Here is a 13,449-nt window from a genome sequence, read left to right as displayed (position 1 = left end):
TTTTGTAGAGAAGTGTGCAGGGAATTAGAATGTGGGGACTGGTCATGCAAAAAACAGGATGATTTTTGCTTGGGATAAGCTAGTGCAGGTATTAGGAAAATTCATTGCTGGCAGAGTTGTAGAGAAATAGGAATGCTTTTACATTGTTGGTGGGAATAATGAATTGAATTTGTTCAACCATTATGGAAGATGGTGTGGCAATTCCTCAAAGATCTAGAACCAGAAATACCATTTGACCCAGCAATCCCATTAGTGGGTATATACCCAAAGGAATATAAATCATTCTATTACAAAGATGCATGCACGTGCATGTTCATTGCCACAGTATTCACAATAGCAAAGACATGGAATCAAACCAAATGCCCATCAATGATAGACTGGATAAAGAAAATGTGTTACATGGAATACTATGCAGCCATTAAAATGAACAAGATCATGTCCTTTGTAGGGACATGGTTGGAGCTAGAAGCCATTATCCTCAGCAAACTGAGGCAGGAACAGAAAACCAAACACTGCACATTCTCACTTATAAGAGGGAGGTGAACAATCAGAACACATGGACACATGGAGGGGAATAACACACACTGGGGCCTAATTGAGGGAGGCAGAGCATTAGGAAAAATAGCTAATGCATCCTGGGCTTGATACCTAGGTGATGGGTTGATGGGTGCAGCAAACCGCCATTGCACATGTTTACTTATGTAACAAACCTGCACATCTGCACATATACCCCAGAATTTAAAATAAAACAGTAAACTCATTATGATTTGGGGTCATCTGCATAACATACATGATATTGAAACCTCTACGGTAGAATAAAAAATAATTTAGAGAAGAAGAACATCAAGAATATACACAGAATTACACACAATACCAAGAGCTTTGGTAACTAAGGAGAAAAAAGCATCAATGAAGCAGTTCTAGAAGGTTTAAGCAGAAGCAAATAGTAATGTTTCACAGAAAGAAAATTTTCAGAAGGGTAGAGATCAATGGCATAAAAATGTTGTGAGGCCATCAAACAGCATGAATTTAAAATGTGTCATTAGATTCAGTAATCATGTGGCAATTGTTGAAAAGAAAAGGTACATAGAAATGTTGTCAGGGTCACTCTGAGATTTTCTTATTCAGGCTAGGAGATACCAGAAGATGTCTGAAGACAGAGGAAATGCAAACTATGAGGAGTTTCCTAGAAGTGAGTGGAAGTGTTTAGCAGGAGTTTACATTATTATTATCTTAACAAACCTTCAGAGGAACTACTCTCAGTAATTACCTGGGGAACGTTAGTTGTACTCATTCCTTTTGTGCTCACTGCAGATTTCCAAATAGTAGAAGTTTCTGCAGCATATTAGAAGGGATTATAACCTTTACCATAATTATACAGCTGAGGCATATAAAGTATAAACCCCAAAATAGTGTAAATAGTCCACATAATCATAAGGCACAACCACTATGAAAGAGCCTCCATATTTTACAGTTAATCTGAAAGTATCCACATTTCCTGCACTACCTGTCTTGTTGCCCATTAGCAGCTGTTTAAGTAATGCTATTTGCAGCCCAGGATACACTCAATAAATTCATAAGGCAAAGTTCTCATAAGTTCCATAAGCAGAGCATTCTTTCTAGCATTAAACTTAGCTTTAAAGCATGTAGCTCCTAGGTGTCCATATGTCCCAATTCACCTAAATAATTCCAGTTCCTTCCTGTTGTCCTGATGTTATTGTTGATGGCACTCTTTCTTACTCCCAAAAGTGTCCCTGCATGGATGACAGATTGTACCATCACCCTCCTTTTGCCTCTTACTTTCTCTCTGTTATATTCCAATGCAAGATCCACTCTGCTCAGGGTTCTGTCTGACAAATATATTTTATACTCAATGACATAAAAATAATAAAAAGATGTGGGCTTATTGGAACATTAGCACTTATTGTTTGAGAATTACTATTCAAGAAAAGTGTAAAAAATGGCAGAAAAGAGAGTGATGACAGAAACTGCAAAGATGCGGCAGTGGCCAGAAAGATAGTAAAAATCCTAAAACTGAGGTCCACAAAGAAACAAAAAACTGAGTAACATCAACATTAGAGATGAAAGGTAACCTTTACAATGGGTTGTTTTTCCAATTCTTTTCCTTAAAATTGCTACCATGCATAATGTTCACAAAATATCAACTTCATAATGTCCCATTCAGGTTCGGATACCCTCTGTGACTCTTCATTCCTTACACAGACTTAGCTGGACTTGCAGTTTGCCGCTTTCAGCTTCAACATCCTTTTCCCAAATCCTCTCTCCCTAATTTGAGCTTCTTAGAGAAATATGAGCTCCTTTTCCTTATTTATTATGGTCAACTGGCTGCATTGCTCATGAGGTAGTAATAAGGTTTCCTAGCTTTTCTTTGCCCATTCAACTGTAACTTTTCTGCATTAGAAAACATTCTACTGCCGAGTGTGATTAATATTTTCTCTTGACTGTGAAGCACCTACAGTGGGGAATTCAATATCTGGCTGGTCATCTAAGTGAAATGGCACATTTTTAAAAGAAGACTTCCCAGGCACCATTCTAGAGTTATAGGTCTAATTCTGTAGGGAATAGGATCCAGGAATCTGAACATTTTACAAGTCCTTTAAGTTGTTCTCACATGCAGGGGCTCTACCACACACTAGTCATTTAATCTGTGCTTCATTATTTTTGTTTTATATGTGCTTCTCAAGATCACAAATGACCTCCATGTTGCTAAATGCAGTGCTCAATTTAGTTTCTACAACTTATATTTGATACAGTTGATATAGCATACATAACACCCACACACACACACACACACACACACACACACACACACACACCCTCCTTCTTCCATGCCTCTCCCCCAGGAATTTCTACACTTAGCTACATCCTGTCTTGGTTTTCCTACTACCTCACAAATCACTCCTTCTCACTCACCTTTCCTGGTTTCTCCAATTCTCCAGATCTTTAGTTTTAGAAGAGATCCAGGGTGTACCCCTTGACTTTTTATCTTTTGTATCAACATTTATTCCTAGATGATTTCATCCAATTTATTGATTTAAATACTATCTCTAGGCTGCCAACTTACAGATTGTTATCTCTAAACTACAATTCCAGGCTTCTATATCCACTCACCTACTTGACACAGCCACTTGCCTAACGGGCACCGCAAGCTCAGCGTGAGTGAAGGTGATCTCACCACCCCACCCAGACCTGCTTGTCTGTCAGTCTACTTCATCTCATCCTTTGCTTGGACTGAAAGCTTCAAAGACATTGGCATTCCTCTTTTCCACATCTAACCCACCAGAAAGTCCTCCTGGATATACTTTTTAAATGTACTCCAAGTCTGATCACTTATTACTTACCCTGACTTATAGCAAGTCACCTTCATCACTCATCTGGATTCCTGCAGTAGCCTCCTGAATGGCCCCCCACTTCCATCTTCCTCTTCCTTCCCTCTAATTACCACACTCACAGCTGAAGTGATGCTGTTTAGATAGAAGTCACATCTTTCTCTCCTGCAAAAATAAATAAGGAAACCTAAACAAACAAAAAATCTCCTAATGCCTTTCTATCTCAGAGTGGAAGCCTGAGTCTTTCTAGGATGGACAAGGCTCATTGTGGCTTAGTTCTCTGTCGCTCCTGTGAGCTCATCTCCTGCTATTCTGCCCCTCATTCACCTGGTCCAAGCCATTCCATCTCCCAGCCTTTCCTCCAACATGCCAGCCGTGCTTCCTACCCAGGCCTCTTCCCCAGATATCCACAGGGCTCACTCTCTGACGTCCTTGGTTCTTTACTGAAACATCACAGTCTTCACAGGACCTTTCTGGGCCACCCTGTCTATAACTTCAGCTCCTTCTCCCATTCTTCACTCCCTGCTCTATGTTTCATCCTTAGCACATACTCATCGTTATCTAATTTATCTACAGTTTGCTTATGTTGGTTATTGTGTTGTTTATATTGTCCCCAGTTAGCCAACTAGGGTATGAGCCCCGCGATAAAAGGAATTTTTGCTTGCCTTTTTTCTTTTTATTTTTGTCTTTTTGTTCAGTGCGGTAACATATTCCATGACCAAATACGGGGTCTGGCATATAGCAGGTGCTCAATATTTCTTGAATAAACAAAATGTGTGTTTGCTGTATTTCCCTAATACGAGAATTCAGCCTAGCACAACATCCAATATACAGGAGGATCTGAAAAAAATATCAGTTTTGAGACATTGAGTCCATTGAGGGTGGAGAATAGGAGGAAGATAAGGGCTGTAAAACCGCCTTTCAGGTACTGTACTTATTACCTGGGTGATAAAATAATCTGCACACCAAACCTCTGTTTCAAATCGCTCACCTATATGACAAACGTGCATGTGTGCCCTTGAACCTAAAATAGTTATTAATTTTTTTAAAAAAAAGAACATTGCCAAAATACATATGCTGGGTTTTTTTATGATTGAATAAAGCAGAATTGTTGTTCTCTTCTCAGATTTGGCAAGAACCAATGCTTCATGGTTTCGAGACTATCACTACTGCCAGCAATAAGGGCCTCACTGCAACGAAGGGGTATGAAGGAAGCAAATATGTGTGGGAGACATATCTGCACAATTTTACGCCCATTTTTCAAAATTATTTTCACTTAACGGCCGACATAATTCACACCCACATCTTCTCAAAACCCATGCTTCTAGCAGTATCTGAAATACAGGACAAACACTCTGCTGTGGTTTGGTTATGTTTTGTTTGGCCGCATCAAGTCCCGTGTTGAAATTTGATCTGCAGTGTGGGGGGTGGGGACTGGTGGGAGGTGTGTGCATCACAGTGGGGATCCCTCATGAATGGCTTGGTGCCACTGTCTTGGGAGTGAGTGACTTCTCACTCTTAGTTCTCTTGTGAACTGGTTGCTAAAAAGAGCAAGAACCGGTTGTTGAAAAGAGCACCTCCCCCTTCTCTCTCTTCTCCTCCCCACGTGATCTCAGCACACGAGGGCTCCCCTTCCCCTTCTGGCATGAGTGGAAGCTTCCTCAGGCCCTCATCAGAAGCCATGTTGGTGTCATGCTTGCTGTACAGACTGCAGAATCATATAAACCAAATAAACCTCTTTTCTTTATAACTACCAATCCTCAGCTATTCCTTTATAGCAATGCAAATGGACTAAAACATAGTCTTATGGAAAAAGCTACTTGTAGGCCAGGCATGGTGGCTCATACCTTTGATCCCAGCACTTTGGGGGGCCAAGGTGGGCAGATTACTTGAGGCCAGGGGTGGGGTTCAAGACCAGCCTGGCCATTAATGGTAAAACCCTGTCTCTACTAAAAATACAAAATTTAGTTGGGCGTGGTGGCACATGCCTGTAATTTCTACAGGCATGTAGAAATTACAGCTACTTGGAAGGCTGAGGCAAAAGAATTGCTTGATCCTAGGAGGCAGAGGTTGTAGTGAGCTGAGATTGCACCACTGTACTCCAATCTGGGTGACAGAGCAAGAATCTTTCAAAAAAAAAAAAAAAAAAAACTACTTGCAGAAGTCTCAGAAGCCGTATATATACATCCATATTAAATGTCATGCGAGGTATTTGTATTGTCATCTATGCCAAGCCTGCATTTCCCCTGTGGCTCACATCACCAAATGCTTGACAGTTCAACTCAGGGACAAAGGCGTCCAAATCATTTCAGCAGCAGTGGCCAGCATTATATTCTGCATCTCCTCTAAGACAGCTCGCTTGATAGACTTTTTATCCTATCCTCAGGGTCCCACTTCCTCCCTAAACCAATCTTTATGGTGCATTTTGATGAATCAAAATGTTCATATGTGAAAAGGAAAAATATATATATATGTGTGTGCATATACAATAGATATTATTATTATTTTTTTTTAATGAGATAGGAGTCTTACTATGTTGCCCAGGTTGGTCTCAAACTCCTGGGCTCAAGCAATTCTCCCACCTCAGTAATTTTTTTGTAATATATGTGATGTGAATTTGGGAGGCACAGAGGCAATGAACAAAAACTAGTAAATATCATAGTCAACATTAATATAAAATGCAGCAAGATAAATACATGATAAAAAATATATATGTACCTTGTTCCCTTGTTGCCCTCAGAACTACATTTGTCTCACTAATTCTCCCCACAAACTGAGAAAAGCAGACTTATTCCTTTTTTACATTTGCATTGAGCCAGGAAATATGCCACAATGACTCAGGGAGGCTACCTGCTTTGATCTAAAAGAGACTCTTGTGAACCAGTAATTACCAAAAAATAAGAAGAAAATTGATTTTGTTGACATTTCTACAGCCATTCACCGTCTTTAAAGAGACTGTTATTTAATTAGATCTCCAACTTTCCAATAATGTTCCCAGAGAAATTCTATTTGAAGATCTTCTAGCCTTCAAATGTGCCAGCTCCTCCCAATATTACTATGAGGTACATACTAAGATGCCCAATTTTTGTAAGTGAGGGATCAGAGCTGCAGATAAGTGAAGCAATCTGCCCTGGAACATACAATATTAGGTGGTCAAGCTGGATTCAAGCTGTATTTCTGATGATCAGGCTCATGTCCCTAATCATGTAGGTCTATAACACCTCCGTAACAATTAATAACTGCCCTGTCTACACAAGGTGTTAAATGGGCCAGTATTTAAGTTGCTGCAAGTTTGGGCCTTCATTCTTATTTATAGCTCTAGTCCAGCATTTCTGAAATTGTGATTACCAAAATATAATCAGTATTCCTAGGAGAATGATGCTCTGTTAAACAATGTCAAAGAATCCACTTCATTAGAACTCCAAAGAGGGTTTCAAATGCATGTACACATTATGAATCACAAAGCGGAGAGAGCAGGCAGTTTTCCAAACTTGATTACTACAAAACTCTTTACATGTGTGTGTGTATGTAATGGGGAGAGGTGACTGGTGAGGGTGAAAATACTTGTTACACTCTCAAGAGATACTAATGTTCCACGATCAAGAAGATTAAATGTAACATTTATGTTTTAATTTGAAACAAAGTTTCAGTGGCTTAGAACTTTCTTCATTTTTTCAGCACTCTTATTTTTGGTGTTGTTGTGAAAACAGCCTGACCAATTTTAAATGGAATACTAAGGACAGTAAATGTTTTCATTATTAAGAAACAGTTCACGAATGTTCATTGCAGCACTGTTTACAATAGCAAAGACCTGGAACCAACCCAAATGCCCATCGATGATAGACTGGACAGGGAAAATGTGGCACATATACACCATGGAATATTATGCAGCCATCAAAAACGATGAGTTTGTGTCCTTCGTAGGGACATGAATGAACCTGGAAACCATCATTCTCAGCAAACTGACAGAAGAGCAGAAGATCAAACACCACATGTTCTCACTCATAGGCGGGTGTTGAACAATGAGAACACATGGACACAGGGAGGGGAGCACTACACACTGGGGTCAGTTGGGGGGAAATAGGGGAGGGACGGTGGAGGGTGGGGAGCTGGGGAGAGGGAGAGATAGCAAGGGGAGAGATGCCAGGTGTAGGTGATGGGGAGGAAGGCAGCAAATCACACTGCCACATGTGTTACCTATGCAAAAATTTTGCATGTTCTTCACAGGTACACCAAAACCTAAAATGCAATAAAATAAATGGGAAAAAAAAAAAAAGAAACAGTTCGACCCTTTGCAACTACATTCTTTCTTTAGTTTTACTTTATTTATTGCCCAGGTTGGTAGCAGTGATGGGGATGGATGTAAGAAAGAAAATATAAAAAATAATGTCAAATATGAGATGCAGAAATTGAAGTCAGTTACTTCTCCCAGATAGATGTTATATCTCTGAGGCTAACAAGATGATTACATTCTAACACTGCTTTCTTACTTATAATGTTCTACATTATATTTGATCATGTAGCAAAACATTAGTATATCCAATGATACAAAATAATTTGAAAAGAAAATTACCATGATGAGCTAAACATCTTCCTGCTGCAAGTCTGGCAGGAAAAGCTGCCTTCTAGTGATCCTTCATCTGCCTTTGTATGAGAGAGAAGGTCTAGACACTGGGCATTTCTCTGTCTCATCAACAATACTCAGATCCACCTTCTAAGCAATTTCAGCCCAGTAAACCACAAGCATGCAAGAAAGTTCTGCGTGACACTCATGGAAGGAATCTTAAAAGACATTGACACTTTTAAATTTGATTCAGTTTCAAACACAGAGTCAAGATTATAACTACATTTGATTTAGTTCCAAAAACAAAGTCAAAAATCTTCACCTTTGAAAAGACCTATGTAAAGAAGCTGAGGTAGGCATTTCACACAGAGAGAGGGGTCAGGAATTCAGAACATTCCATAAAGAAACGTTGAAATTCAGAGCAAGTAAAGGGCAGGGCTTTACACTTATTTGTATTATGATAAAATATTCTGTTATCACATCTGGAGCAAGGCACTCCCAGCTTGCTGAGGAATTTTACTGACAAATCAAATATGTTTAAGATTGGATATAACAGGAATCAAGTCTTCCTTGTTTTATTACTGCTCCTATGACAATCTTATGTTCACATCGAATGTATATTTAAATTTTAGTGCTTAGTTGGTTTTGATGCTGGCTTTACAGACAAGTCAGTAATATTGTTAAAGGGTAATGTATCAAAAAGTTCACTTAGTGCTGCTTTAAAGTTAAGGTTTAAAATGCAAAGGCAGAAGAAGGTCTGAAGTAAAGGAATGAATGGACAGAAATCAGATTATGTCCTGAAACATGAATCTGAGTGCTATGGAAACCAGGAAGTTGTAATTGACCTAAGTCCTAGTGCTTACTCTAAGAGAACCACAACTTCAGGGAGATGTTTTAGGTTCTTCGGGATGAAAACTTTGGAGTAACCCGAAGCTGTAACAGATGGCCCATTTGTCATTTTTGTAGTGTCATTGCAGGCATATTTGGAAAGCCATTCTGAACTTTCACTTCAAGAATCACACGGAGAGTCATTTCACAGTTCAGTGTTGTTGGGTTGCGAGCCTGAACACAGCACACACTTTGAACCAGCATCATGAGGTACGCCCTGACCGCCAAAAATCCAGAGTTGGCAGGAATTCCCACAGTCTCCTAAGCCAACTTTGTTCAAGGCCCACTCTATCCTAAAAGAATCTGCTTAACAGAATTTTGCTTCATTTACTAGATTCATTTGCATGAATTATCTCCTACTAAAAAAGCATAGGATTCTGAGTCAAATAGAGCAGGGTTTGAACTCTGGCTCTACCTCCTACAAGCTGAGTGTTGTTGGGCATGTTACATCTTCTTCCTGAACCTTAATTTCTTCATTTATAAAGTGAGGGTAATTATGTCATAACTGAAAGGACTTCAAAGAGGAATGTGAGAAAAAATATGAAAAATGCACCTGGAAGAATGCCTAGTTCATAGCAGATATTCCCTAAATGTTTATTCAAATTTGACATTTTAAAATATGATTTTATTAGGGGAGAAGAAAACCAGCTTGTGGTTAAATGTTTCTCATCCACAGTTATTGACTAAGAGCTAGAACTACTAAAGTTATAGCCAAGATCATTTTCCCTAGGGCATATTGGTGAAATCTTGGAGGGCACATAAGACAGGTATTAGCAGGTCACTCTGGTTAATAGTTAAGCTGGGCAGCAAATCTATTTCAATTTAAATCCTCATTCTAGTGCCTCTTAAGTCGGTAATCTTTTTATTTAATCTCTCACCATCTTGGTTTCCTCATCTATAAAATGAGAATTATATTAATCACTACCTTATAGGGTAATTTTAAGTGTCTACCATACAGTATGTATTAAATCTACGTCAGTTTTTTAATTAGTTATTTTATTAAAATTATTAAATAATTATTAATTGTTCTCTCTGTATTCAATAACTAAGATTAAACTGGGCTAACAACCTTAAAATTTCAGGAGCTTAAAATAATGAAGGCTTTAAAAAAAAATTTTAAAGATTTTAGAGACAGAGACAGGGTTTCACTCTGTTGCCCAGCCTAGAGTGCAGTAGCACGATTATAGCTTACTGCACCCACAAACTCCTGGGCTCAAGTGATCCTTCCACCCTAGACTCCCAGGCAAGTACTAGGTGCCCAGCTAAGTTTTAAAAAATGTGATCTAGAAACAAGGTCTTGTTATGCTGTCCAGGCTCATCTCAAAATCTTGGCCTCAAAGGATCCTCTCACCTCCCAAAGTGCTGGGATTACAAGCATTAACTACCATGCCCAGCTGACAATTTCTTTCTAGTTTATGAAAAATGACCAATATGGATGGGCAGGAGCTCTGCTTACTGTTCTGCTCATCACAGACCCTCAAGGACATGTCCTGAAGGGGAATCCATCTTCATGCATGCTTACATTGTTACTGTGGTGGCGGAAGAGCTCTAGAGGGTCTGGCATTGGAAATTAAATGCTTAATTCTGGAATTGAATCACAACCCACTACATGAAACCAGTCACACAGCCTCACCCCAATGCAAAGGAAGGAACTGGGATGTGTAATTCTCCCATACACCTCAATGGAGTCAGAAAAAATGACATATTCGTGCATAGTTAGGAGTCTACCACCTTCTTCCATTGCTTACTTTAATAGTTTTCCTTATTTATGCTAACATAGCATAATTAAGAGTAATTGCAAAAACTACAACTACTTTTGCACTAACCTAATACTTGGAGAAAAGGAAAAAGAAATATTTCCTACTCAAAAGTAAAGGATGAGCCAGTTGCGGTGGCTCATTCCTATAATCCCAGCACTTTGGGAGGCCAAGGTGGGCAGATCACTTGAGGCCAGGAGTTAAAAATCAACCTGGCCAACATGGTGAAACCATGTCTCTACTAAAAATACAAAAATTAGTCAGTCATAGTGGTGCACACCTGTGGTACCAGCTACTCGGGAGACTGAGGAAGGAAAATCGCTTGAACATGGGAGGCAGAGGTTGCCATGAGCCAAGATCACACCACTGCACTGCAGCCTGGGGAACAGAACAAGACTACTTCTCAAAAAAAAAAAAAAAAAAAAAAAAAGGATGAGAAGTCTTAAGGAAAGGAAAGTAGAAGTGTGTAAGAAAGGGTGTTCATTTATTTCTTTATTTTTACATTATTTAAATAAAGGAAGGAATAGCTATAACTGCGCTCTAGATTCTTATAACTCATAAAATAGCTGAACATGAAATTATTTTAAAATCAGACAAATTTATATAAAACAAAATGGGAATAATTACTAAAAAATTCATTCAGGGAATAACTTTTCCCTTAGTTATCAACAGGAAATACAAACTATTCTCATTTTATATTACAAAATTTTTTTTCTTTCAAGATGAAATTGTTTAGAATGGATGAATCGGATTCTTCTCCATTATCTAAAACTGTTAAGGAAATTAACTCTCCAATGAATATTTCAGTCCTGGTGGCCTATGATACTTGGTTTCACAAAAATCACTAATCTATTCCTAGAATCTGACTACATGACTATAAAGACAATGGTTTGTAAAATGACAAAACCCAAGTACTATGTGTTTATATATGCATACTACACATCCTCTGTGGACTTAATCTTCATTACTAATCCACAAAATATCAAAAAGCCATCACCAAGCTAACCTCAGAATTGTTCAGCCAGGGCTGGTTCAACTCTGTGTGAGAGAATGATTTGAAAAACTTCAGCTCAGGTTTCCACTAGATTCTTCTTTTTCCTTTCAGTAGCAATGAAATCCAAACATTCTGATTTTATGTTTTCTTCTGATTCAATCTTTAGAATTACTTATAAAGTTGATGTTAAAAAATATAAAGCAATCTTTGCTCAAGATTTTTCAAATTCCTTTATTTTCACTCCCCATTAGCTCATGATCATTGATACACATTTAAAAGCTCTGATTGTGGGTTTTTCACTTCGCCCACACTTCTTTTCGACACTGAAGTCATTAAGCAAAAGGTGGCAATCGTCCCCTGCCGACGGATAGAACATACTCCTTTTTTATGTTCAGTAATCACAACATTACAGCCTATTCATGAAACCACTTTACAGACTGTGATTTTTGAAAACTCTTTTTATACATTAAAAAAATCACATATAAAAGGAGCCCTGTCTTCTGACTGCCACCCAGAGCCGGCAGTCCTCCATCACAAATGGAAGTCTCCATCCCTTTCTCATCTGGCAGGAGCAACAACTGTGATGACAATTGGTGCCACTGTGGTGGTGGCTTTTGTGTCTGCCCTACTCCTTCCACCTGACCCACCCCAAACCTGCCAAGTCTTTAGAGCTTCCATTTGGAAGTTCATTCACTGCAAATTAAATCCAAAATTTTATCTATACTTGCATACGTTTTTTTTCTACAGAGAAGGCTGTTATTTCTCATCAGCTATTCAAAATGGATTTATGACCCCCCAAAATTTTAGAAGCCATGGTAATTGTTAGGTTTTCATTACAGGGCATACGGCCATCTAGAACTCATGACATGTCCATGTGGGTGATGAAAGTCAGTCCTAGCTATGAGTGGAGATCCAGGCTGGCAGGTGGATGCTGCATGCAGGTTGCAGGTCTACAACTACAGAAAGCATCCAGAAGGTTCATCCTAAGCTGCAAGATTTCCCAGTGGCCTGGTAGAACCCAGTAACTGATCTTTATGCAGCTTATCTGACAGACAGTATCAGGGGGTCTACTTACAGCTGACAGCAAAGCTGTTGGATTCAGTCTCGTGAAGTAGTGACAAGAGGGACCCTGAGATGCAGGACTGATCAGAGGAAGACAGCAAGTTTTACACCAAAAAAAAATAAAAAATATAAAGCTCTCAAGACTACAGACTGGGTGTGGTGGCTCACGCCTGTAATCAGCACTTTGGGAGGCTGAGGCAGATTACTTGAAGCCAGGAGTTTGAGACCAGCCTGGCCATCATGACAAAGCCCCATTTCTACTAAAAATACAAAAACTAACCAAGCACAGTGGCACTGGCTTATAATCCCAACTACTTAGGAGGCTGAGGCACGAGAATGGCTTGAACCCCGTGGGTGGAGGTTGTAGTGAACCCAGATTGTACTCCAGCCTGGGTAACAAAGTGAGACTCTGACTCAAAACTAACTAAATAAATCTCGGAACATTGTGCAGCCATCAAAAACGATGGGTTTGGGTCCTTTGTAGAGACATGGATGAACCTGGAAACCATCATTCTCAGCAAACTGACAGAAGAGCAGAAGATCAAACGCCACATGTTCTCACTCATAGGCGGGTGTTGAACAATGAGAACACATGGGCACAGGGAGGGGAGCAATACACACTGGGGTCAGTTGGGGGGAAATAGGGGAGGGACAGTGGGGGGTGGGGAGCTGGGGAGAGGGAGAGATAGCAAGGGGAGAGATGCCAGATATAGGTGATGGGGAGGAAGGCAGCAAATCACACTGCCACGTGTGTATCTATGCAACAATTTTGCATGTTCTTCACATGTACCCCAAAACCTAAAATGCAATAAAATAAATGGGGAAAAAAAAAGT

General features: G+C 39.4%; 1 long non-coding RNA gene across 1 annotated transcript in view; it reads right to left on the bottom strand.

The window, feature by feature from the left end:
- Positions 1-1,463: 1,463 nt before the first annotated feature.
- Positions 1,464-13,449, bottom strand: part of LOC116531296 — a 49,367-nt gene continuing 37,381 nt past the window's right edge. Inside the window, exon 3 of the long non-coding RNA XR_004260357.1 lies at positions 1,464-3,515. This is a non-coding gene — a long non-coding RNA (uncharacterized LOC116531296). The remainder of the gene's footprint in view (positions 3,516-13,449) is intronic.

Source organism: Sapajus apella, unplaced genomic scaffold (assembly GCF_009761245.1).
Source record: "Sapajus apella isolate SASKATOON/1434 unplaced genomic scaffold, GSC_monkey_1.0 scaffold3, whole genome shotgun sequence".
Lineage (NCBI taxonomy): Eukaryota > Metazoa > Chordata > Mammalia > Primates > Cebidae > Sapajus > Sapajus apella.
This window is presented reverse-complemented; position numbering and strand designations above follow the sequence as displayed.